This window comes from Maniola jurtina, chromosome 8, assembly GCF_905333055.1.
Source record: "Maniola jurtina chromosome 8, ilManJurt1.1, whole genome shotgun sequence".
Taxonomy (NCBI): domain Eukaryota; kingdom Metazoa; phylum Arthropoda; class Insecta; order Lepidoptera; family Nymphalidae; genus Maniola; species Maniola jurtina.
The window spans coordinates 14,856,240-14,881,636 of record NC_060036.1 but is presented as its reverse complement, the minus strand read 5'-3'; the positions used below and the strand labels follow the sequence as shown (position 1 = coordinate 14,881,636).

Genomic DNA, 25,397 nt, shown 5'->3' with positions numbered 1-25,397 from the left:
TTATTTTCTGGTAAGAAAGAAAGAAGTACTTTCGATGCTTAAAGACATAAAAATTTGTGATCACTATTCATAATATTTTAAATGCGAAAGGTATTTGTTTCTTGGGTTTGGTTTGTCCTTCAAACGCAACGGTGCAATGAATCGACGTAACTTTTTACATGGGTATAGTTAAAGACCTGAAAAGTGACTTAGACTACTTTTTATCCCGGAAAATCAAAGAGTCCCCACTGGGTTTTTAAAAACTTAAATCCACGCAGACGCATCCAGAAATCGCGGGCATTCGCTAGTTATTTGTAATTGGAATAATGCTCACTACTGAATACCAATCTCTTCTCGGAAACCATTCATTTTGCACTGGTTAATAATTCCTAGTCCCGGTTCTACGTTATAAAGAAAACTTTTGAAAAAAATTCAACATGGCAGCTTTATGGCACCATGAACAATGAACTAAAACGAGAAAAATTTCACATTTGAAATGTGAAAAAATTAATGGTTTTTTAGCCACAGTTTTTCGGATTACATGCATAGCTTATAGCTTGTGCCCCACGCCACTGTCCACCGCGCAACACGTCTGTAGCTTTGGAGAGGCTCGCCAAACACGCCAGACAAACAGACAAACAGGGGAGCAGTCGTTAAACGTGTCTACATCGAATCCGTCCCCTGAGTTGCTTTGTCTACGACAATCTAGTACTCGCGGTTTTGCCTGCACTGCATTTACAAGTTAACCACACTAAGGCTGGAAGTTTTAAAAATTCTATCTTAACTAATCCATTTTTGGACATTATTACTAACTTGCAACTATCCACGACCTAACTATAATACCAATAAACCTGTTATGAATCCTTTTCATTCCCTATCCGGTGGGAATTTCGAAAAAAACGGGCGTAATTATTAAACAACTAAGTAAATATACTAAATATTTATTGCTTTTGCTTTAACGGAGAAAGAAAACACTACAGACACAATGATCGAACGCTTCTCATTCTGATGTCCCGGCCACATAATGGCCAACAACGCGATGTTAAACGGCGTTTCCCGTTACACGTAGGTGTAGCAACGATCAACATACTCCGGCATTCACAATGCCGTTTGGCGTTAGACGATTTTAAACCCAATTCATTTGGCATTAGAAGTTAACCGTTCAAGTGTGGCCACTCAGTTTAACGCGTTGATTATCGCGATAACTATGGCGTTGTTAAGCATTGACGTTAACCAACATGAGAGGAAATCTATGTTCAATGCTATGCCAAAGATAAGTTAGTGATAATAATTATGATGAAACTCACTAGATATTATATCTAAATCTAAATTAGGTATGTACCGAGTACCCACTCTATAAATACATCTTTTTGCAAGTAAACTAGCTTATTGAAAGTTTCACATCACAAATGAGAGCACAAAGCTTTATTCGCGACACTAACACACGGTTAGTTAAGCACAGCGCAGCACAGAATAGTATAGAATAGAAGTAAAATTACAGACGGGCTGCGTGTAGTGAAGGTGGCTCAAATTGAGCGGTATTCACAGCTGCAAACTGAGTTACACTTGCCGCCACGCTTTTTGTTTAGGTAGCGCCTGAGTGTAAGCGGGAGCGGAAGCGATTTATAACTTTTATTTGATAGTACTTAGTAGTAGTTATAACAGCCTCCCTGGCGTAGTGGAAAGCGCTATGGTCTTATTAGTGAGAAACCACGGGTTCGATTCCCCGAAGGGGTTTGGGATTTTATAATTTCTAAATCTCTGGTTTGGTCTGGTGGGAGGCTTCACCCGTGGCTAGTTATCACCATACTAGCAAAGTCGTGGCCACCAAGTGATTTAGCGTTCCGGTATGATGCCATGTAGAAACCAAGAAAACTGCCATACCGTTCGTTAGCCAGGTGAGATGGCAATTAATGGTTAACTTGTATCTCAATAAATTTTAAAAAAAAGTACTAACAGCATCATCACCATGACCAACCCATCACCAGCTCACACTGAACACGAGTCTCCTCTCAGAACGAGATCATTTCACTATAGACCACTACGCAGGCCAAGTTCTGATTGGCAGACTTCACACACCTTTGAGAACATTATGGAACACTCTCAGGCATGCAATTTTCATGATAATAATGTTTGAGAAGTAGAGTATTAATTTTAATAATAGTCTTGTAGGTACTCTAATCGCGTCGCTTACTAACGTATCCACACCCTAACAGTCGTTTTACGAGTCTGTAGAAGTAAACGTCGGGCACAGAGTTGCAACTAGGTGAAACTCGGATTGTTATTAAATTGCCACTTTTATAGCGCACTCCATCCCAGTCGTCTTTTACAACTAGATATTCTAGTGTATTTTACCTTTACCTAGGTATGTGCTTATTTTTTTTGTTCAGTCTAATAATATTATCAGGCTAAATTGTTGCCACGTGGCCACTTGAGCGATGTATTTTTGTTTGTTATTCTGCACTAGATTGGTTCCGATGGGGTCTTACACAATTTTCAACTTAGTTTATAATGCATATCAACTCGTCCTTTGGTTAAGATTCTGTCACAAATTATAGTGGTAAATTTTTGTGCCTATTATGAACAATTACTGGAAAAACTTGTAAACTTGATGCACGACTAAAAGACAAGGTAAATTTATTCTTAAGCACTTGAAATAAATAAAATATTTTAGATAGGTAAGTATTAAAAAAAGTATACGATTTCCCCTCGATTATTCAAAATTACACAGACTCGTAGAATAACTAGGTACAGTACCTACTATTTGGTGTGATTGCAGTCAAACGCGTGTGTATTTAGTAAAAAAAAACTTCTTGAAAGTAATGAAAAGATGACTATGTTAAGATAAATCTGTATAAAAAAAATTAAACAACTTTAGGTATATTTAATTAATTAATAAAGTAATAGAACGAAAATATCTCATCAAAGGAAACAAAGGCGACGAAGAAGCCATTTCAAATAGGTAATACCCTAGGTACCTAATTACGGGAGCACTAAAACGTAGACTACCTAAAGTCCTAGGTAATGAGGCGCGCTCAAAGGAGGGGGGAAAGGGGGATTCATAGGCCGTGAGCTAGTGGGAAATTTTAAAGGAGTACTTTTTATACCTATGAAATAAGGACGCAAGCTACTTCGGTACCAAACATACAAATCGGTTAAGTGGATGGATCTTTAGGAATCCTGCGGGAACTCTTTGATTTTCAGGGATAAAAAGAAGCCTATGTCCGTCCCCGGAATATAAGCTAACCCTGTACCAAATTTCGTCAGAATTGGTTACACTGTTAGGCCGTAAAATGGTAGCAGACAGACAGACAGACAGACAGATAGACTGATAGACAGACAGACACACTTTGGAATTTATAATATTAGTATGGATAAAGAGATTCATAGGAGAACAGAGTAACCGACATAGCTTAACAGGCTGAAATGGCAATGGGCACTGGGGCGAGTACACACTTCGAAAAGCCGATAAACTTTGGGATCCCAAGGTGCTAGAATGTCGACCTCGCAACGGGAAGCGCAGTGTTGGAAGACTCCCACTAGGGGACAGACGATATTAACAGGGCTCTCTCCGTCACTCGTTTCATACAATCGTAGTTCCAATTTCATTTGAATATTAAGCAACCAAAGTCCATGAAATTTTGCAGACATATTCTAGAAACTAATATCTGTGTCTGTGGTGTTTTAGATTTTTCTAAAAATATGTAGTTTTAAAACAACAGGGGCTCAAAGATCTGTATGAAAATTTTAAGACCGCGTAACTTTGAAACCGAATATTTTAACAGAAATCTGGAAAACCACAGACATAGATATTAGTTTCTAGAATATGTCTGCAAAATTTCATGGTCTTTGGTTGCTTAATATTCAAATGAAATTGGAACTACGATTGTATCAAACGAGTGACGGAGACAGCCCTCTTAAACGAAGTGCAGGGAGCCGCTGGATTCATGTGCCGCAAGACCGTGACGAGTGGACCTACAAGACACCTATGTCCAACAGTGGACGTTATTGACAATGATGATGATGACGTCTTTTATAAGCTACTGAATACTTTTTAAAAGCTACTAGATGATGCTAGCAACTTCATTTCATCCATTTGTTTTTGAGACTGTGCCCAATAAATTTTGACCTGGTTCCTCCTTAACCTTTCTAGTTTTCAGTATCGTACTGCAAGGCATCCTCAAGATCTGTATCCACTATGAAATTCCACAGATACGTTGCCTCCTCGTTTGTAATTCAAACCGCTCAAATATGGAATGTCTTTCCGATATCAATTTCCCTCCACTTTTAATATACCTAAGAGCTTAAAGAAGCCTATTCACTCTTGACTTGAAGGTGCCTAACCTTCACGCCAAGAGTGAATAGGCTTCTTCTAGGCAAGCGCGCTCCATCGTAGGCTGCATCATCATTTGGCAGCAAGTCTGATTGCAGCCAAGCGCTAGTCTATAGGTTAAAAAACCTTTTATAACTTTCCACGAGCTCCTGTACCATTAGAGGAGGGATGGGGGGTTGAAGCCACTCTAATTATGAAAGAAGATTGAGTGGGAGCATAATGCTGAGAGGTGGATAAATTGGTGTTTTTCATTTTTTTCTGTTTAGTTTTTATAATTGAGTTTGTTTGCTATTGTTGGAGCAGATTTATTTTTTACTATCTTTTGCCCTCGACTTTGGCTATATGAAATTCGGATCAAAGTTATCTTAAGTAGGTAATTTTATACAAACTTAGCGTAATAGGTAGATATCATTGATACCATTATTATTTTTTATGTGCGTTGAATGAAGTTAGACATCGACATCTCGCTTGGAAAAGAATTGCTCTACCTCACAGGTAGATAGTATTTTAAATAGTGAAAGTGATCGATATTAAAAAGAGCTTGTTTTGAGCTTCTTCTCAGACAAGAGTGCGTTTGACACACTTGTAGCTTTAGTTTTAAGTTAACGTAAATAATTTTACCACAATCACATCACTGCACTGATAACAATTGGTTTATTATTTTCCTATTACAGTTCTTGCAATTCACGAAGGCGAGTAGCTTATGCTTGTGTTCAAGTCGTATCGGTATAAGTAAGGTACACTAAATGTGTGCGTTTGCGAGCGCTGGCTCGCGACTGATTGGTCCAACACGCACGCACACTTACGCAATGCCCATGTTTACAAGTAAAGATCACTCGCCTTCGTGAATTGCAAGAAGTATACTTAACTGTTGAAAAGTGTACCTATGAGTAGTAGGATAGTATGTATATATAAATTACCAACTTCTTCCATAGTAGGTAATAGGTAGCCTTCCTATACATAGGTACCTAGATAGATATCAGCAATTACGGAGAACTGAGTAAAACGTGGTAAAACTTTTACTACTTATAGCAAAACATTTTTCGACCCATTTGATAGGTAGGTGTCATTTTTCTCATAAGTAAGTAGGTAATATTCTTCAACAAACTACCTACTAGAACTTATAACATTAATATAAAAGGTAGGTACGGCAAAGTAAAGCAGTTAGAGGGGGGTAAGTATTCAAACACCCATCCCCCCACCCTTGGACTATGTTCCTGACTAAGTACTTACCCGAGATAAAAAAATGAGAAGGTTCTGGCGCAGTCTTATGAAATCATTCTAAAGACTTAATTTAACTAGACTTTACTGACTAATAACTAGCATCAAAGTATACCCTACCTACATAAAAACTTATATCTAAAAACTTTGTTAGCCTACCTATTAGGTACTTACCTACACTGCCTATGCACTAATTTATTGTTTCTATACCTAACTTGATTCGTAGGTAATTACTACCTAGATAGGTATCTAATATTTTCCTGACCATACCTACAGGAAAACATTCGTCGTGACGTAGAAACATGTCAGGTGTTTAAGATCCTACTATAATATTACAGACAATATTACCTTATCTTCATTATTTAGAACTAGCTGATGCCCGCAGCTTCGCCCGCGTGGATTGGTCAGATCCCCTGCAGCATCAGGATTGAGGAGTTGGAATCCAAATTTTTTATGAAACAATGTCGCAAAGTTCCTTTATCGATTAAAAAAAAAATTACGCAAATCGGTTCAGAAATCTTAGAGATTTCGGTGTACATAGGTAGAAAAACACAACTCCCTTTTTGAAAGTCGGTTAAAAAAGTAGCCTATGTTACATCCTGGTCAATCCTCTACTTGTCTGTGAAAATCCCGTCAAAATCGGTTCAGCCGTTCCAAAGATTAGCCTTTTCAAACAGACAGACAGACAGACAAAAATTTTAAAAACGTGTGATTCAGTTAAGGTATCGTTCAAATAACCCTATGAGGTAGTTATTTTGAAATTACAGACAGACACTCCAATTTTATTTATTAGTATAGATAGCGTTCGTATAAAAAAGTGGAAAAGAAAAATCCATCCAACATCATACCTCATCCCACTGACCTCTACACAAGGGCGGCGGCACCTTTCCTAAATTTAGAACACCTCAAGAAAACATCAATCGCACTCACACATGCGCACTTTCCCCTTCCTCCCCCACACACTTTATCAAGGTAACTAATAAATAATGACCACACGATCGCGTGGTTCGTCATCACAGGTAGAGTAGCGACTGGAAAGGTTTCTGTGGCTTTTGGAAACCCACCTGTGTATACCTGGGTACACCTCAGCCAATCCCCGCGCACCTACCTGCGCAGTTCGATATACGGGCGTGGTCTGGTACAAGGCCGGTGGAAATTCACCTGTGCGCACCTGGGTTAAGGTGCAGGCCACCGGTTGGTTGGCAAGCGGTGCGGGTGTCCAATCGTTTGCCACCTGCCAGGTGAGCACCTCAGGTATTGGTTGAAAGTAGGTCAGGTGTACATTAGGTGCCGCGTGGGTGTTACGTCATACTTTATGTACGGTTATACGCTTATTTTATGTATGTCATAATGTTTTTTTGCTTATCACCACTTAAGGGAGATAGGTTGGCACTTGGCAGGTGACAGGTATTAGGTATTTACCTGGGCTCGACCTTGATAAAATTAAAAGGAATGTAACGATTTGCTTAAAACGCATATTAGGTAGCACCTCTAAAGGTGAAAGGTGTGTGCCTAGGATCAAACCTGGGACCCCCAATTTACGGAGTGTTTTAGTCTTACAAGTCTATAATAATTAAGATGGGTTCATTCGTAGTGCGCTCCAAACAAACGTAGTTGGCTCTCATTTGAATATCTAATAACCAATCAAATTCAATATAGGTACCTAATTAAGTACTTAGATATCTAGGAACTAACCAGTACATAGGTGTCTGTGTTATTTAATTTTAACTAGACATTTTGTACAAAATTCTAGCAAACCAGACAAGATAGGTAGTTTCTAAAACGTGTCTAAAATTTCATTGACTTTGCTTTTTTTAACCCCCGACCCAAAAAGAGGGGAGTTATAAGTTTGACGTGTGTCTGTGTATCTGTGTATCTGTGTATCTGTCTGTGGCATCGTAGCGCCTAAACGAATGAACCGATTTTAATTTAGTTTTTCTTGTTTGAAAGGTGGCTTGATCGAGAGTGTTCTTAGCTATAATCCAAAAACATTGGTTCAGCCGTTTAAGAGTTATCAGCTCTTTTCTAGTTTTCTTGTAGAAAAGAAGGTTAGATAACCGTTAGGTTCATAATATTATGTCAATTGACAAAATAATGTCAAGCTGTCAAGATGGACGTTGCCTAGATACATAATTATTTATTTGAAAATGATGCTTTGGAAAACTCAAATACTTTGTCGGGGGTGTTATAAATTTTTAATTTACACTTGTTAGTATTCAAATGAGAATGAAACTACGTTGGTATGGGGCGAGTGATAGAGAGTCCTCCTTTAATATCTAGTTTGTAGAAGTATAAAAGGAACTACAAAAGCTTTCTTAAAATAAAAGTACAATTTCTCATTAGGAAGACTACCATTCTATTTGAAACAAAAGACTTTTCCCACATAAATTCCCAGCTTAAACCTCAAAGTCTGTGGCGCAGGTCTCTACCTCCAGCGCACCTAAGGCCTTATATAAGAGGGGGGATTACAGGGGTGGGGGGTTGGGTCGAGGGAGGGGGAGGGAAAATGGTGGTCCGTGGATTGTAAATGAACGTTTGACGTTACGATATTATGTATTTTCATACGAGAGGGTTTAATACTGAGAGGTAACAACCATTTTCATTGAATGTTAATTGCCTAGTAGGTAAGTAGTTAAGCTGTCGGCCTTATATTCGGGAGGTCGGAGGTTCAATCCCCAACTTTTCGGAGGTACCTAAGTATGTAGGTAACTAAGTACCTAAATGCATTTTAACCAACATTTTGTCTGGTGGGAGGCTTTGGCCGTGGCTAGTTACCACCCTGTCCGCAAAGCCGTGCCGCCAAGCGATTGAGCGTTCCGGTACGATGTGAAGAAACCAAAGGCGTATAATAAAAACTACCATAAATAACCCTTTCCAGGTTAGCCCGCTTCCACCTTAGACTGCATCATCTCTTGCTACCAGGTGAGATTGTAGTTAAGAACTAACTTGTATCTTAGTAAAAAAAACTTAAATAATAAATACCTACCTACTTACCTACCTATTGCATTTTTTTTTTTTAAAGAGCATCCGCCGAATTTCATTTTATTTCTTCTCGGTAGGAACCAGCAGTGGTAGATTCTCTAGCACTTTTAAAAGTTTATTTTAATAAAAACGTTTCTGTTTCTAATTTCATTAATACTTTGTTTAGCATAGTGTAAGAATATTGTCAGTTTGTTTATGAAAATGTGTTAGTAAACATTACCTCCTGGGAGCGCGCGTTATCTAGTGCCGCGATTTCTTGGATTCTTGGAGTCGAGCCAGCTCACTTCGCGAACTGGGAATACCTACCTCAGTTTTTGGTACTGTTTACCTACATAGATAGTACCTATGAGTACATATCTCTGTCTATTACGAATATAGAGTTTCATGACCCATATTTAAATTTAAAATAGGTACCTACCTAAGTAGTCTAGGGAATTTTCCTTTCAATTTTCAGCAGAAAATTGATATACCTAGGTAAACTCCTCTCGCACTGCCAAGGGTCACTAGTAGAGATCTCTTATAGAGATAAGTGCTTCTTTTTCTCTTTATTGTTAAGTACAACTTTCTGGTACAAAAATGAATATATAAATATAAAAAATAAATAAATTGGTAGGTAACTGTTTCATGAGATCTTTTTTTCTTTTCTTAGGTAGGTACTTAGGTATAACATAGCTAACATAGCTTAATGTTTGTACAAGTTATACCTAAGTAGCCGTCTGGAAATGTCTTATTTACTCAGCCTGGTCTGCCGAAAAGTATGATGCTAGTTAAGTAAGCACTTGTCAGATTAAAGTTAGGTAGGTAAGTAGTACCTATTCTTCTTTCTGGGCCTTATAGTAAATGACAATGCAATTTATGGACGAAGCACAGTATCTTAGTAAGTACTTAGGTACCTACCTCTAGTCCTCTGGTTTTCAATGACCCGTAGCCCTGTAGATTATTAAGTAGGTAAGTGGGTAAGTATGATATCAGGAGTGTAACCACAGAATTAGTAATAATACCTATGACTTATTATTAGGATGTCTGTGAGTATTTTTTATTCAAATAAATTCAGCGCACGGGTGGGATAGTTTAAAGGTAAACTAGAAAGGAAGGCAGAAGTTTTAACGAGCGAGCCGCGCGCAAACTTTTGAACTTTGCAGAGCGGCGCGGCGCGCTTGCACGCTCTATCCGTGTTTAAAGTTCAGCGTTTACTTTTATACTATTATATAGGTAATTTATCTAGCCCTTAGTTCTTTAGATACTTTAATATTTATGAAGGTCCCAATAATGTAAAGGGCATTCAATATTCGAGTAATGAGCACCTTTTGGAAACGAGGACCCTTGAGTACTTCGGTCACATCGCAAGGAAGAACGCCAGCAATATTGAAAAACTCATGGTCACTGGTAAGATCGAAGGAAAGAGACCCCGCGGACGTAGCCCGAGACGTTGGTCAGACCAAATAAAAGAAGCGGTCAACACACCCATCTGTGATGCAATCCACGCGGCAAAAAACAGAGAGCTATGGAAGAACATTGTAGCAAGGATTGCGTCAAAGGGGAGCCACGATCCTCAAAATTGAGGAAACGACGCAGGAAGAAGAAACGAGGAAGTGAAGCAATCAATCAGCGATAAAATATTACTAAGTAGGTACTACTGTTACGTGTGAAAAAAGTGACGGCATTATTTCCTTGAAGTTCTTCATCCTTCGGTATTTCAAATTTTAATTTAATTAAAAAAAATTATAGCCTAGCACTTGACTGCAATCAAACCTGCTAGCATGTGATGGTGCAGCCTAAGATGGAGCGCGCTTGCCTAGGAGATGCCTATTCACTCTTAACTTGAAGGTACCCATATTAAAAAATGGAGGGGGATGCTGGAAGGGCGTTCCATATCCTAGCGGTTCGGATTAGGAACGAGGCAGCAAATCGCTTCGTACGTGTCCGAGGAATTTCAACTACGTAGGTACGGATGCAGACCTTGACGATGCCTTGCGGTAGTTACGATGGTAGAAAGTTTCAGTGTCAACGTAGCGATGAAGCCTATTTTACATTATTGTTTCGCTCTCACGTCTAGTGTCGGCGAGGCGGCGCCGCACATTTGCATAGAGCCTCACTAACTCACGACAGACTGCTGTTTACCGTCGTGAGAAAAATAAAGTAACAAAGTGGTAATTTTATTTGATACCTCTTAGTAGAACGGAGCATTTTCTCAGTGTGCAAATATATTTTTCTTAGTAGAGATAATAGAATCAAACCACTCATGAAATATGATTTAGACTGATGCAAATAGGTAATGAACCATGGGCCAGCGGGCAGCTGTGGCCTAAACCTTTATCATTCTGAGAGGAGACCCGTTCAGTAGTGAACCGTCGATGAGTTGATCATGATGATGATGATGAAGCCCATTTCTATCATATAACTACCTTTAATAGGTATTCAAAAGTGACGTCATTATTTCCTTGAAGTTGTTCATCTTTCGGTGTTTATATTTTAATTTCAGTGTACTTAATAAATGAAGCTATGTAGCAGTGAAGCCTATGGGCAATTTTCCCATTAGTGTTGGTGTTTCGCGCTCACGTCGAGTGTCGGCGAGGCGGCGCCGCGCATTTGCATAGAGCCCCACTAACTCACGACACACTGCTGTTTACTGTCGTGAGAAAAATAAAGTAACAGTGATAATGTTATTTGATTCTCTCTGGCACTGCTTTGCGCAGGTTTACACCTATTTTCGCAAACAAATAATCTAGGTAGGTATAACTACTTTATGTTACTTATGAGAAAGTGTGTCGAGCAAAAGGAAATAGACTAGAATAGAATGACTATTTCCCTTTCATAGCTCGACCACTGTATAAATCTTGAGGCATAGAAATCGGTACCTACTCGTACATAGTTGCATCTTGAAGATGGTTACAGGATACCTTTTACTTAATTCGTCGTACCTTAAATCCCAACCGTTCCCACGGGATTTTAAAGAAAAACCGGTCAAGTGTGAGCCGGACTTGCACACGAATACAAACACAAAAGAAATAGGTCTGTAAAAATTTCAATCCATACTATTCCATACTAATACCTACCTATTATAAATGTGAAAGCGTGTCTGTCTGTCTGTCTGCTAACCGGCCCAACAGTTAAACCGATTTTGACGAAATTTGGAACAGGGTTAGCTTATATCCCGGGGACGTAGGGTATTTTATCTCGGAAAATCAAAGAGTTCCCACGGGATTCCCCAAAACCCATCCGTTTAACCGATTTGTATGAAATTTGGTAGGTACCGAGGTAGCTTGCGTCCCTGTAATTGCCATAGGCAACTTTTTATCCTGGAAAATCAAACAGTTCGCACGGGATCCTTAAAAACCTAAATCCACACGGACGAAGTCGCGGGCCCTCTCTAGTACTGTATAAGTACCCACCTACCTATCTATTCAATAAGCAGAGGTTGAGAGGTACCGTAATAACAGTTCATGAGGCACAGCCAACTTACAGACGGACAGACGGACAGATAGCGGAAGTTTAGTACCTAATAAAATCCTGTTGATACCATTCAGAACACCAAAAACTACTTAACAGGGCTCTCTCCGTCACTCGTTTCATACAATCGTAGTTCCAATTTCATTTGAATATTAAGCAACCAAAGTCCATGAAATTTTGCAGACATATTCTAGAAACTAATATCTGTGTCTGTGGTGTTTTAGATTTTTCTAAAAATATGTAGTTTTAAAATTACAGGGGTTCAAAGGTTTGTATGAAAATTTTAAAGACCGCGTAACTTTCAAACCGAATATTTTAACAGAAATCTGGAAAACCACAGACATAGATATTAGTTTCTAAAATATGTCTGCAAAATTTCATGGATTTTGGTTGCTTAATATTCAAATGAAATTGGAACTACGATTGTATGAAACGAGTGACGGAGAGAGCCCTCTTAATTCATAGGTAGGTAGGTAACGATATAAAGTCACGGAGGAAATCATAAAAATCTGCAGGCGGCAGCTTATTTATATTAACCGCTAAACAAGCAGCGAGCTATGTGCAATTTTCCGGCTTCGCCCGCGCAGATTGCGTCGTGCCCGCCGGGGATACGGTGACATTTTATACTTTATATAAAAGTTCACGGCACGGAGGGTGGGGGTGATCCACCTCAAGGATGAGTTAGTTTTATCTAACCTCTTATAGCCTTAATAAGGTGCGGATTGAAATCCGAATGGTCGGCGGTTCAAACCCCACCCGTTGCACTATTGTCGTACCTACTCCTAACACAAGCTTTACACTTAGTTGGAGTGAAAAGGGGAATATATGACTGACAGAACGACATATCCATTTTCATTGTGTTGCCATTGACATGGCAAATATTCTTTTTTTTTTTAATTTAAAAATAAAAAAAATCTAATATTGTGTGTGTCATGAATAGTTCGGAGTTCGGAGAGTATTAGTTCGGAGAATACCGACAGTTCAAGACAGTTAGAGAAATTTTAACATAAACGTCGCAGTTTCGACGTCACTGACAGGCGTCAAGTGTTCCTACATTTGACGCTAACACTAGCGTGCCTATGAATCTAGCTACTTTTCTTTGATTTCACGTCACCCATAGCCTACCTAATATTTGACATCGTCATCATATTATCGTCGATCAGATCGTATCGTCAGAATCAAATCAAGAATTCCCTAACTCTACCACTAAGTTATTACCTAGGTAGTACTAAACTGAAAAAATATTCATAGGTAAGTATTTAAAAATTCAGTAAGCAAGTAGATCACCAGTCTATAAATAGTCAGTTTTAATCCAAGAACCGTTTAAACTGTTACAAATCTTTTTCCAATTTGAGACGGTAGAGATCGGGGAAACTAACCCTTCGGTGGCATAGGTACGACATCGGTAACAAATCGCGAAAACTTCCCGACTCATAAACGAGAAGTTTTCCAATCTCACGCCGTCCCACAACGTCATATAATTCTTTAGCTAGAGTGACCATAACTTTTTGTGTACACATTTATTAGAATTTTTTATTTGACGCACAAAACAGACAAAAATTTAAATAAGTAGGTACAAAATATTAATTTTAGGGTTCCGTAGGTACTTTCAAAGGAATAAAGGAATCCTTACAGGACACTTTGTTGTCTGTCTGTCTGTCTTATGTCTGTCAAGATCCTTTTTCTCAGGAACGTGTGGAAGGGAGGTATCAAGTTCAAATTAATATGAAACACTCAGGTAGGTACCTACTTGGAGCTGTGGAATAATCCAACTTCTTATTTCACTCAGTCAAAAGATACGGTCGTGTATGCTGCATAGTTTGACACTCAAGGGAATCAAAATCTATGCCTAATTGACCTAGAATCCATATGGCTAATTTTTCCTGGACAAAAACGGGATATCTAAATTATATAGACAACTACGAAAAAATAACACCTACCATAGAAGACGTTTCCATACGTGCATGACTTTTTACCCGACTACGGCAAAGCCGAAAGGAAGGGTTATGATTTTTGATAAAACTGTTTTTAACAGATAGTTGTGAGACAATGTCCATTAAAATCTTTTGAAAAGGTAACACTACTCTAACTATTTTATTGCAGGCTGCAATCTTACACCGAAAATAAAATGACTCTAACAATGTCAGTCGGAAATTTCTAAGCTGTAAAAACATCGTTCGGAATATTAAAAAGGTGATTTAGGTGTCGTAAATACAAACTTACCTACTTACCTACTCTACGCCTTATAATATAACTTTTTATGCGGACATTTCTAGCTTATTATCCATACTTAATAATAATATTATAAATGCAAAAGTGTGTCTGTATGTCTGTCTGTCTGCTACGTTTTTAAATTCAAATTAGTTAATTCAAATTCAATGATTTATTCAATAAAATGTAGGTACAATATGTTGGAATAATGTCTGATGAGCCTTATACATTTTACCACTATAACTGGTGTTTGAATATTATCTTAAATTCAATTAAATTAAATACAAATAAAGTCAAGACTAAAATATTAAGTAAAGAAAGACATACATAGACTTTACACAAGCAAAGTATAAAATAATAGTTAAATAAAGATCAAAAAATGTCAACATTATAAAAACCATAAAAAACATATCAATTATTATGGCCCAATTTACGGCCCAACCGCTGAACCGGGGAAGGACTAGGCTACTTTTTATCCCGGAAAATCAAAGAGTTCCTACGGGACTAAAAAAAATCCACGCAGGCGAAGCCGGGGGCATCCTCTGGTTTTTTTTTAATATTGCACAGGTAGATTTGTTATAGGTAGTTATGAAAAACCTAACTTCAGAAGGTCTGAAGTGCTGGGCAAATCGCGTCTATTTTTTTTTAAATTTTAGTCTAGCGCTTGGCTGTAATCAGACCCGCTGGCAGCTTAAGATGGAGACAAAGGTACCCATATTAAAAGGGGAGTGAAAAACTGAATCCGAAAGGGTCCATATCCTAGCGGCTAGAATTATGGACGAGGAGGTAAATCGCTTCGTATACCTACGTGTGTATGGAAATTCGTCTACGTAGATATGTCTTGCGGTACGATAGAGAGTGGTGAAGGAGGAAGGAGGACTTACGCGTTTCTCCAGGAAGGTTTCTGCGTTTTGTTTATCTTTTAAATCTCCTAAGGGAAACCATAAATTAACAATAAGTAGTAGTATAACTTATACAAACTAAACTATTCCTACTACGATGTAGGTAATTAGGTAGGTGCTACATAATACATAAAGCATGTGTAGTTTGAACTTACATTGACCTGGTTTCGTGGTAAGTGGGTGAGGCTTTGACGGGGGCTAACGTGCCGTGACGTCATCAAAGCGGGGTAATTCTCGTCACGGCAACGCGCGTGACGTCCTGCGGGACCAGGTCACACAGCATAATATATTGCTACATCACATCACACTAATATTAGGTAGGTACTATCTGAAGCCCGCGACCTCGTCCGCGCGGATTTAGTTTTTTTTAAATCCCGTAGGAACTCTTTGATTTTCCGGGATAAAAACTATCCCGGAACTAACTATCGATATGTGTTAATCCAGGGTAATCTATCTCCGTTCCGAATTTCAGCCAAATCCAAAGATTCAGCCAAATTAGGTACCATCTATCCAATCATACAAACTTTCTTTTTATAATATTAGTAGGATAAAAGCGAAAGCTTGTGTAAGTATATGTATGTGTGTATAATTGTTACTCTTTCATGCAAAAACTACTGAACGGATTTGGCTGAAATTCGTAATGGAGATAGATTATATCTACCTGCCTAGGATACGCTACTTTTTATCCCGGAAAATCAAAGAGTTCCTACGGGATTTATTAATACACTAGTTTTATAAGTGAAATTCATAGAGTCGGTAAAGCCAGACAACATTTACTTCACATCATCACCGTCATCATCATGATCAACCTATCGACGGTGTCGTTGAGTTGGCAAGGCCTCCTCTCAGAATGAGAGGGGCCTCGGGCCCTAGGCTATCGTCCACCACACTGGCTAGATTTCAAACACCTTCGAGAATGGAGAACTCTCAGGCGTTCAGGTTTCCTTACGATGTTTATATTCGCCGCTAAACCACATGATATCAAATCAAATTTCTTTATTACGAATATGGGTAAACAGTGGAGATGTTACAAAAACAAAAATGGTTTCATAATATAACTCCGAGAAGGTAAAAATCGAACCCTGGACCCCCCGTCTAGAAAACCAACTTCTTATACCACTTGGCTATCACCGGTTTTCTGTTGACAACATCGAAATCGGTATTGCCCATTCCTGCCCATAATTTCATTACCTATTCGGTAGTTGCCCACTTTTTTCCGTGTTCCTGGCCACACGTTTTTGTGCCCAAAACTCGTTTTCCACGCCGCGGCCGCCCGCCGCCCGCCGGCCGGCAGCGCGGGTGCGTGAATTCATTTCAACTTGCCCAAAAACTCGCGACACCTTTTTTATTCCCCAACTGAATATGAAATCCGGTGAAGTTGGCAAAAAGGCGCGCTCGGTAATCAGGCAACACTGTTTTCACCGCAGTTTAGCTATCATACAGTTTCGAAATAAGAAGAGTTTATATGCTTTGTGTATTCTGACCTGCTGCTCGCTCCAGCAAAGCGCGGGACTTTCATTACTTGTATACATGGCATTATATTGTATATCAAATCTTTGAAAAAAGCAACCGCCGAGTTTCTTGCTGGTTCTTCTAGCTAGGAAAGGCATTCCGAACCAGTGGTAGATGCTCTTGACGATTCAAAAGTACCTACTTGTAAAAGTCTAATTGAATAAAAATATTTTAACTTTGAATTTAAATCTATCGGTTTTATGACGGAGATGGTTAGATGAATTATTTTCAGAACCGTCACCAAGAAATTTTCTCTTTTTATGTGAGCTTAATTGGTAGGAATTAGTTTCAGCCACAGCCACCTCGTATTCTTCCACTTCTAGTAATACCAGCAGTTCCTGTAGAGTCACAAATTTTATGGGTAGTAATAATCTTATCCTATCAGTTTAGCAAAAATTAAACATGAATCACAAATTAATCAAATATAAAATTCATCTGTATGTATTGTCTCATTCCATCAGCAATGTAAGTTTAGCCGCGACACGCAGTCTATCGCCTAAATATGGATCTAACTAATTTCTGACATTCTAGATTCTAACATACTTTTTAATTTTATTCTCTCACACACGTCTATGCAAAAAAGTAAGCCAAAATCGAGTTTGTCCATCGAAAAAGGGTATTTTTACAAAGGTAAATTTCATTGTAATTGCAATTCAATTTATTTATTTATTAGACTTTTAGTTATTAAGTACTTATTGCATTTCTTAAGATGAAATTTGAACGTACCTACCTATAGGTATATAAGCTTAGACTAAGACCACTGTGTATCTAATCCTTTGCAATTAAACGATTGATTGATTGTTTTGAAAATGTGTTTCAATTTAACATAGTTACTGCAGTAGTCCACGATGGAAGATCGTTTTCAAACTGTATGTTAGCTAAACTGCGTTTTCCACTGAAACGTATGCTTTATGAACCCCCATTTAAAATGGGAAAGAGAATAAAAATGAATGGGAACTTCGGACGCAAACAAACTGTCTAATAAAAGTTTCTGATTTGCCGCCAACTTGTAACATTTAGGTAATAAAGAAAGGTGACCTAGTATAAAATGTTTTCCTTGACCAAAAGTATGCCCATTTTTAACCCCCGACCAAAAAAGAGGGGTGTAATAAGTTTGACGTGTGTAGGTATATGTGTATTTGTGTATCTGTCTGTGGCATTGTAGCTCCTAAACTAATGAACTGATTTTAATTTAGTTTCTTTGGTTCGAAAGGTGGCTTGATCGAGAGTGTTTTTAGCTATAATCCAAGAAAATCGGTTCATCCGTTTGAAAGTTATTAGCTCTTTTCTAGTTACTGTAACCTTCACTTTGTCGGAGGTGTTATAAATTTTTAATTTACTTACACTTTTATTTTTGTTCAATTGTAACAATGATATAAAATATAGCTAGGTACCTCGGTGCCCCTTAAAGTTTACCGATTTGCGAAATTGTAAATTGGACCTTCCTAAAATCAAGCAAATGATATTTTAAAGTAAAATAAAAAGTATACTTAAGATGTGAAATGTGTCTGCCTGTCTGTTACTTTTTCACGGCTGAACCACTGAACCGATCTTGATGACATTAGACACATCAATAGCTTGCATCCGGGACATGGCCGTAGGATTTCCCTGAAAATTCTCACGCGATTTTTAATAATCTAAATTCCCTCCAATATATTCGCGAGCGTTAGCTTTAGTGTGCAAACCATACCCATAGCTACTCCATACTAATATAATATTATAAATGCGAATGTGTGTCTGGATGTCTGTTTGTCTGTATGTCTGCCTGCTAGCTTTTCGCAACCCATACGTTTAACAGATTTTGACTGGTACAGAGATAGCTTTCATTACGAAGATGGGCAAACGGCTACTTTTTGTCCCGGAAAATTGAGGAGTTCTCTTGAAATTTTTGAAAACCTAAATCCACGCGGACGAAGGCGCGGGCACTATTCTATAAGTAATTATTTTATATTTAACCTTTCCAGCCGTTATTTTAATACTTCGTAATATTTAGGTAATAAACTAGGTAGGTAATAATCAGAGCAGAAGCCATTATACCTATTGTGTGAACAATGTATGCGGGTGTGGAATAAACACCTCGGCCACACGGTCGCATATGCAGCGATGACGTCACCCGACAACCTGTCGCCCGGCCGTGTAATTAAACCCGTCCCCGACTAGTGATGCGACGCTGCAGCTACATCGAGTGTCGATAATATGTTACATAGCAGAGTAGAAGACGTGTACAATGTATGCGGGTGTGGAATGAACATGTCGGCCACACGGTCGCATATGCAGCGATGACGTCACCCAACCGTCTAGTGAGCGATGCTGCTACTAAACCGATAGCCGATAAAAATGTAAGTAACATAGCCGAGTAAATGAAAAAATTGCCTCGAATTTAGCCTTGTGCCAGTAGGTTTAAATGGTTATAGTACTTAATCTGACTGAGTGCATTTATGAATAGTCATTTCCTCGTTAAAAATCAAAATCATTTTTTTATGTTTGCTATCTAGTGTCTCATTAACTGCGTCTGTGACTCTACCAAACAGTTCGGTATCCAGATTAGTCATACTTGTTATAAGTCTGTTTTAAATTTTAATACAATATTTAGACTTGTTTAGTGGCAAATCTAACAATTCTTTTAATATATTCAATATATGAACAATCACATCTGATGGAAAGTGATGATGTGGCCTAAGACGGAACGCGTTTACATAGAAATGCCTATTCACTTTTGTTTTAAAGTTACTCGGATTGTAACTGGTCAGAACTATAAAGCAAACACTCTGCAACACAAATGATCGATATCGACATTTAATTATTTACAACAGCAGCACTAGAGGCGACCCCCACGGCACCTCGTGTTATTAAGGCGCGTTTTTTGTGCGCCACACGTGCTCGCCATACCTCGCGATAAGCTCCGTGTGTGTTTATACGTGAGGACTACTTACTGGTACATAGGTATTAGGTATGGTTTTTTTTTTTAATTCACTATAGGCAAGCGCTTGACCACAATCACACCTGATGGAAAGTGATGATGTGGTCTAAGATGGGACGCGTTTACCTAGAAGGTGCCTATTCACTCTTGTTTTAAAGATGGTCCAAGCGTGGCCACCACCGACATCTATTGTACCTACGGTTAGGTACAATCACCGATGCATTGAGTACAATAGATGTCGGTGGTGGCCACTGATATTTGTTTACTGATCCTTTTCCAATAGACAATATTATGTCAATCGGATATTGCGACGCTGAAGTGATTGCCACTTACACCCTGCAGGGCACATAGTTCGAAAAACCGATACTCAAGGTGCTAGAATGCCCTCCTTACATGTAATTACAACGCTAGCAAAAACGAAGATTGTTGATAGTACTGAGGGAGATAAGATAAGGTAAGTACCACAAAAAAACACACAAAAAACCTGTTTTTTTAGTTCGCAATGTATTGCTAATAAAACATCTGACTGACGCTAGAGGTCAACGAACGTTACGTAAATAGGCACCACGGGATCAATACCGTAGTATAGTCATAGACGGAGCATTAACTTTTGCAACGCTATACATCGCGGGTTTGAAAAATACTAAAACTACAAGTAGGTATAAGGCAAATGGTTACCTAATGGTGTATAATACTTAATAGCACTAAGTTTTTTTTGCTAGCATTCTAATAACACCCTGTTTTATATCAAGGTCCTCAATGTACACGGAAACCGTATCAAACAAGGTAATCGTTGAGTTGATTGGTGGAAACCTTACAATGTTGCGGCCACTGAGAGCCATTGTGAAGACACTTTAATTACCCGTTTTATTCCACTATTATTCCGTACTTTGTATTTTATTTTCGGTTAAATGTTTACGTGATGCCTACAAAACTACACGCACAGGTATCTCTGTAATAGAACTAGCATCTAAGTACTAGGTTGTCTTCATTTCCTACAAAAAAAAGTTACTTAGTGGGTATTTTTGATTTGTGAATGGTTAAATGAATCTAAAACAAAGTCCTGAAAAAATTAAGTGAGAATTAATTCCTATATTCGAATTTCGAACCTGTGACCACTAACTACCCAATTGTAAGATCACAGCACTCTACTACCAAGTCTACTGCGCCTGAGAGGCCATCACACTAATATTATAAAGGCGAAAGTTTGTATGTGTGTGTGTGTGTGTATGTTTGTTACTCCTTCACGCAAAAACTACTGGACGGATTTGGCTGAAATTCGGAATGGAGATAGATAATGTCCTGGATTAGCACATAAGCTTCTTTTTATCCCGAAAAACCAAAGAGTTCCCACAGGATTTCGAAAAACCTAAATCCACGCGGACGAAGTCGCGGGCATCAGCTAGTCAAAACATAAGTGTAAATTAAAAATTTATAACACCCCCGACAAGTGAAGGTTACAGTAAATAGAAAAGACCTGATAACTTTCAAACGGCTGAACCGATTTTCTTGGATTATAGCTAAGAACACCTCGATCAAGCCACCTTTCAAACAAAAAAAACTAAATTAAAATCGGTTATTAGTTTAGGAGCTACGATGCCACAGACAGATACACAGATACACACGTCAAACTTCAAATACCCCTCTTTTTGGATTTGGGGTTAAAAAATAAAGTAAAATAGGTGTACCACTATCAATGTAGAGGAAGTCGGGGGTGACAGGTCAATATTTATCTAAACGTTTTTTTGTAACGTTTATGATAGTAAGTAACGCATAAGTAATGATAGCAAAGGAATCTCGAAATATCGTAATTATTACCATACCTCATTAGTTTACCGGAAAGATAGATAATAGATATGTATTTTTTATTATTATTTCTTACGTCTTATCAGCTAATATTTCATATTTATACAAACGTCAAAGATAAGTAGGAATAAGTAGGTAAACAAATCATTTGTAAATGTTCTAGAGATAATTTTTATGTGATTTACCTATTCACTAAAGCTATAATGACCCCAGTATACATTGACCCAATGTATTTGGCGAGTGCCGGACTTCTGGATAGTGCGTCAGTGATCCTTTGATACTTCGAGATAATGCATTATGAAAATCTGCTAGAGACTGTGTGTAGGGACGTAGGTCAGCATCCGTTTACCGAGTGTATTGGCCAAGTCTGTTGGGTCTATGTGTTCTAAGTGGGTTGTTCAATCAGAAAGATAGGTATATCGATCAAACTGATAGATTAATCGATTGTCACAAAAATGGCAGATAAAAATATTCTGAATTTGACGTAAATTTTATTAAGCCCTTAGGCAGTTCAGAAAACAAGCACATTATTTTCTGAATTGACCTAGTGCCGGTGCTTCCTAATTTTGGGGCACAGTGCTAACCACTGCTCTACATAGGTCGTCAAGAATTTTCTTTCTTTTTATTTTATAAGGAATAAATACCTAATAATAATACCAACAGTATCTAATTTCCATATTATGTTTACGTGTTTCAATAAAAAAATATTACAGACACACGTTTATTGACAGAAAATAAACAGAAATATGCTTTAGATCACTGAAAATAAAACTCAAAATACTGTGCAGTTTTTACTTTTGTAAAAACAGTGAAACAATATCCATTCATAAAAGCACATGGCCCACACCTCCGCAGGTAACTGCGGTACTTCTAAAGACATTCATACAAACTAGCACATTCAGTTAAATAAACTCTTAATGCATGGTAATAAAGTCTAAATTGTTTAAACTAGCTGTTTAAACAAATGTTCAATTTTTAATAACTAAGTTATGATGCCGATTTAAAATGCCTTAACCTGATTGAAATAAAGTTGAGTTTTGTTTGAACGGAGGTTTGTGCTTTGTGGTTGGTAATTATGTTGCACAAATAATACAAAAAGTAAGGCCATGTGTGGTTCGAGGAATCGGTTACCTCTCAAAATGTATAATTTACTTATTAAGGTAGGTAGATAGCTACCCATTTCATTAGTCAGTTCTTTATTACAGTTGGTTTCTTATCTTTTAAATTGCGGGATAAAACGTACCTATTAGCTCCTTGATAAAATGAACCTTAAAAAAATTGAAATTCTCATTTAAATCTAAAAAAGAGGAATACCTAGCGTAATGAAAACAATAAAATAGAACTTGTCTGAAGCTAATACGTTTTTTTAAAATTGCTCTAAAGCCCTAAAAACTAACTAAATAGGTAGAAATTACCTACTTAGGAACATTTTAAACATATTTCCAGAGAAAAATGGGGATAGAGCGCAGTTTTTAATTAGAAAACTTATACATTTAATATTCAACGTTAAAAAACTGTTTACTTTTTGTTTAATCATTTAAAATTATTTAATATTCAATTTTGAATCCTATCCTGTGTTTATTATCACATAAGTTGTCACATTGCCCTACTTTCCCCTAAGAAAATGCCATACCTAGAGAAAAAAAGTGTAGTGATTTTAAATAAAAGTAGGTAAGTACCTACTTTATTCTTTTTTACGAGGAATGCGCATGTTTAATTTAGAATATTTAATCGTCAATGGCCTCATTGCCTTACTTTTTTCTCATTACATTTTCGCGTCTCAAAGACCGCATGAATCTCTGTCCAATTCGAATGAAATAGTGGGACTAAAACTGTGTCATAAATTAGTATAAAAATAGGTACCTAGGCCCGTCCGTGCGTGTCTAGAAACATTTTATTTGTGTCTAGACTAGACAAATGGACCGAAACCGAAAATATATGTAATCTAAACTAAATACTAAATAAATGTTAGGTATAGTACCTACTTACCTACTTATGTTATAGATATACATATTTGTATCGTATAAGTAGGTACCTATGATGTTCCTAAAAGTATTTAAAATGAAATGATAAAAGATTTAACCATTTTTCAATGTTATTTTGCCAGTTTTCTAAACAAAAAATAGGTAGGTGGGTACGGTCTACCTAATGCATTTTGAGTCGATTTATTTTAAAAAATGCAATAAGTATTTCTATATTATTATATTTACTAAAATGTACCTATTAACTCACTATAGACATTACAAGTATTATAAAACTTTGCACAAATCTTTACCTACTTAGGTAAATCCGTTTAGAGAAACTTTAAAAAAAACGTTCGGGCTGTTTTTACAGTCAGATTTATTATTTCTTATTTGAACCGTTATTTAAAAAATATACTACATAGTGATAAAACTATTAAAAACCTAGGTCGTTTTGTTGGGAAGACTAGAAAAGCTTGATTGTAGAGCTTTACAATACGTGTGGCGCCACCTAGTAGCAAGTAGAATTACTAACGCTGTTGAAATCTGAGGTTCAGCTTCAGCTTATTCTAATTTTAAATGAGATAGGCCGTAGGGATAACTCTAATCATGAGTTAAAGTTAATAATGTTCAATCTTGACTAACTGACTAACCTGGCTTCGTTCGGGTGGAGTTTCTAAAAATCTTTTTCTTTTTAAACTAGTCCCAGAGATTCGGGCTAGTTACTTACGTTCATAACCGACAGTTTCTACTTTTTATAAAAGCTTATGTACAATAGTAGGTATTTAAGATAAGTAGGCAAAGACATAATTAGGCAATTTATAAATGTAGCTAAGGTAATTAAAAGTAAGTAGGTATGTAGGTACTTTTCATAAAAATTCCTCATTAAGAATATTGAATATTTTTAGCTTTTTATCAATAATATCATCGTCAATGCGTCATAGATGATGGACGCTAGGTTCTAGAATAGGTGTCCTGGAAACCACAGCGTTCGCAGACGACATCAAACGAGTCACAGGGAACCAATACTCACTAGACCTGAAGTTCCCTTCTACAAGAGACCTATAATGTTCAGCAATGGACTCCACAACTGGTCAATGACACGAATCAATTCTCAATCAGGGTCAAAGATACACCACGTGTTCCTGGAAATCTGTCCGGTCGACGATTAACGTGAACCGTAACGGCAAGTAGGTACCTAGTAGCGATGGGCATGATTGTGAAATCATTTTCATTTGGTGAAAATATTATTCTTTTTCACAGGGGTAATAGATTGGCATGGTATGGGCATGTAAAATGCAGAGGGGAAAAAATCATGTCACTAGTGACTAGAGGAATGTTAAATATGTATGTGGAAGGAAAAAAGAGGAGAGGAAGACCAAAGTAATGTGAATTGATTGGATGATGGATGGATGGATTTTTCATTTGCCACACAATCGTTTGCTAGATTTATTTATCCAGGAATTATATTATCAAGATCAATAGCGCTGACATAGGTATTATTACAGATAGATTTTTACGGAAAGTGAATTTTCGAACTTATATACCTAATTGCAAGCGAAAATTCGCTTTTCGGGTTGATTATATGGTTGGTGCATTAATTTAAATAGATATTTTCTTTGGAACGAATGTTCTAGCTCATGCGCTCTTTGGCTCGGGTTGATGATCATGCGCGCCCGAGATTTAGACAGTAAAGAGGGATTAATTAATGTAACAATTTTCAAACTTACTAAGATTTTGCTTCGTGATTTTTTTACAATCTACTTCAATATAGCAAGTGTTACATATGAAAAGATTTTACACGTGATTTTTCAGATCATCATGATCCCATCGCCGGCTCACTACAGAGCACGGGTCTCCTCTTAACATGAGAAGGGTTTGCCTATAGTCCGCCAAATCAAGTGCGAATTGGCAGGCATGTGAATTGTGAGATTTTTCACATGCTATATGCGAAATGGTCCATCTCTAGTAGGTAAGTAGGGCGCATCGGTATCTGCGTAGTTCTGACTTCTGCGAACATCTGAGCGACGGACTGTCCCGATTGCACGTATCGTACTGACGTGAGAGGCTGGGCACTTTTGTACCATTTAGTGTATCATTACATTGCGTATCAGTGACGC

The 25,397-nt window shown here is 37.7% G+C and overlaps 2 long non-coding RNA genes across 2 annotated transcripts; one reads left to right on the top strand and one right to left on the bottom strand.

Annotated features, from left to right (window-relative positions):
• The first annotated feature begins 5,028 nt into the window (after positions 1-5,028).
• On the top strand, positions 5,029-11,538 carry LOC123867360. The gene is made up of 3 exons (XR_006796396.1): positions 5,029-5,170; positions 7,636-7,637; positions 11,528-11,538. It is a non-coding gene; the product is annotated as an uncharacterized LOC123867360 (long non-coding RNA).
• On the bottom strand, positions 5,060-25,140 carry LOC123867359. The gene is made up of 3 exons (XR_006796395.1): positions 25,120-25,140; positions 12,257-12,263; positions 5,060-5,180 (listed from the first exon to the last, which is right to left on the bottom strand). It is a non-coding gene; the product is annotated as an uncharacterized LOC123867359 (long non-coding RNA).
• Between the last annotated feature and the right edge of the window lie 257 nt (positions 25,141-25,397).